General features: G+C 46.9%; 1 pseudogene; it reads right to left on the reverse strand.

Annotated features, from left to right (window-relative positions):
• Positions 1–853: 853 nt before the first annotated feature.
• LOC138560849 (L-lactate dehydrogenase B chain pseudogene) lies at positions 854–1,366 on the reverse strand (annotated as a pseudogene).
• Between the last annotated feature and the right edge of the window lie 1,441 nt (positions 1,367–2,807).

The following is a 2,807-nucleotide window of genomic DNA, read 5'->3' on the forward strand; positions in this document are numbered from 1 at the left end:
TGTCTGTGGAAGAATTTCGTTCCAAGCTGGCAGACTGCTTTTTGAAGTTACCGCATACTGTATCCAGGCTGATGCCTGTCGGTTGTAGCCCTCCTTTCCGCCTGATCCTGAGATGTATGCCTTGCAGCAATCACTGACAGGGTGAGAATAAATGCATGGTTTCCAGACTCTACTGCCTGGTGCAGGCAGGGCAAGGGTGTAAAAACCAGGCCCGCCAGAAATGGGAGCGACACATAGGCATTGAGTTTAAGATATACAGTGGAGCCGGTGCAGCCTGCTGACAAAAGAAGTATCTATGAATGCCGGGTATCATTATTCCCCTGCTAAAAGTTGCTAAATTCTTCCTGGATGCGAGTGTGGCATGTGTGAAGTGTGATTACTCTCCTGCTAACTCCAACCATATGTTTTGGGAATGTCCACCCATCAGTTTACATTGGCAAGAAGTGGCTGATATATTGAATGGCATTATTGGGCTTCCTCCAGTTCTGCCTCCATTAAAATACCTGTTGGGGTATATGTCAGTGATTACCTGAAGATTCTTTACTCTGCCCTGTATCATATTCCAAAAAATGTATCCTTTGGCATGGGAAGTCGTCAGATGCCCCGACCTGTGAAGAGTGGCTGAAAGACCTGGTGTACACTGATTAAATGGAGCATTCATCGCTATGGTGACCGCGGCCTGCAAACCTATGGACATTTGGGTGCCATTCTGTGCATATCTGGCTCATGAAGAGAGCCAATCAGCTGTGTAGTTTATTTTTCTTTTTTGCAGATTTATTTAGCAAATATTTGCAGTAACAGAATCTTTTGATATACAAAGTTCTACTTAGTGTCATAACTATTAATGGTGTGTTTACAGATACTGGCGGTCCCTCTGAATGCCCCACAGTGTGTCAGCACTTTTATTGAGCTGAGTCACCTTTTCACGCTTGAGCTTTTGGTTTATCATGCTGGTAATGCCATTGGCGTTGAGGACATAGGGGAGGCTCAGGAAAACGTAATCCTCTATGCTATGCATACCATTGGTCAGAGTAAACACTGGGTGAACCCTTGATAGATTATTGACAATGGATTCCGCCACCCTAAAACCAATGGCCCAGTTGGTGTAAGCTTTAAGCATGATTACTTCATAAGCACTGTCCACCACAAGCCTATGAACCTCCTTCCAGTTCTCAAGGTATTTATCAGATCCAAAGTCTGAATTCAGAGTCTGAAGTGGCACCCCAGCAACATTAACTCCACTCCAAACAGCCACACTGGAATCGCCATGCTCTCCCAAAATGTAACAGTTTCAGCGTGAAGCATGGACGCCAAGCTTCTCAGACATGAGGTAATGGAACTGACCAGAGTCTAGAATGGTCTTCATCCAGGACCACCACCTGGCACAGTCACATCATTTCCCCCCATAGACACCACTGCTTCCTCTGCACAATTAAACGCAAAATGGCTACCATCCAGGAAAAGCTGATTACTCATGTTATTGATGAGAAGCCTCCAGCACCTATCAACAAAATCACAATCGTTGGGGTTGGTCAAGTCGGTATGACCTGTGCTGTCAGCATCCTGCGAAAAGATCTTGCCGATGGACTTGCCTTGGTTGATATTTTGGCCGATAAACTAAAAGGAGAAATTATGTATTTGCAACATGGGAGCTTGTTCCTTAAAACTCCTAAAATCGTGTTGAACACAGACTATGCTGTGTCAGCAAATTCCAGGGTTGTGGATATAACTGGTGGTGTCCGTCAGCAAGAAGGGGAAAGCTGGCTGAACTTGGCGCAGAGGAATGTGAATGTCTTCAAGGGCACAACTCCCAAGGTGGTGCAGTACAGTCCAAACTGCACTATCATTGTGATGTCCAATCCAGTGGATGTTCTGACCTATGTCACTTGGAAACATTGGGCCTCATTTCGAGGTTGGAGGTAGCCATGGCGCTATTAGCCCCATGGCTGCCTCCAAACTCGTTCCGACTCCGCCTTCGTGAATGGAGCAATTACCGGTCCATTCGAAGGTTGGCGGGAAAGGTAATTCCCAATTCACCAGGGCCATTCCCCATTCCCATTTGAGCCCCATCGGGCACAATGGGAATGGGGAAGGTGCTAATAACAGTACCGCAAATTGTAGTACCGTTATTAGCTCCAGAGTCCCTTTGCGGGTCCCGTACTTAACACCTGAAAAAAGCAGGCGTTAAGGTAGGACCCGCAAAGGGAACTCGTAGTAGGGCGGTAAGGGATTACCGGCACTGGTGCCCTTACCGGTGCTGGTAATCCCTTACCGCCCACCTCGTATTGAGGCCCATTGTGTGATTGGCAGTGGTACCAATCAGCTGTGTAGTGGGTTGCTCATAGGGCGTACATTGTGATGGACTGCATTTTGCAGGCTGTATAATGAAGATCTGGTCTATGTCTATGATGAGCACTTCCGCTCATATCATGTTGCTATTTGTTTGCATTTTGATTTGACAATGCCATGCTGTTTTTCTGTGTTTTTGTTGAAAATAAAGTTTGAAAAAAAAAGAAAACGAATAAGGGTTCTGAGATAATGAGAGATAAATCCAATTGTGAGTTGGTTTAGAAGACATAGGGCCTCATTACGGTAGAGCTGCCAGCACTGTTAACCCCCTACTGCCTCATTACGAGGTCTGCTCGGGGGACCCGCTAAGGACGCCTGGTTTTACCAGGCTCTAGCGGGTCCCGCGAGCAGACCAGGATGCTAACAACGGGCCCGTCATTAACGGGCGCGTTGTTAGCGTCCTCCCCATCCCATTGAGCCCTATGGGAGCTCAAATGGGAATAGGGATGTACCGGGTC

The sequence above is a fragment of the Ambystoma mexicanum genome, chromosome 1q (genome assembly GCF_040938575.1).
Source record: "Ambystoma mexicanum isolate Mex_15411 chromosome 1q, UKY_AmexF1_1, whole genome shotgun sequence".
In the NCBI taxonomy this organism is placed as follows: domain Eukaryota; kingdom Metazoa; phylum Chordata; class Amphibia; order Caudata; family Ambystomatidae; genus Ambystoma; species Ambystoma mexicanum.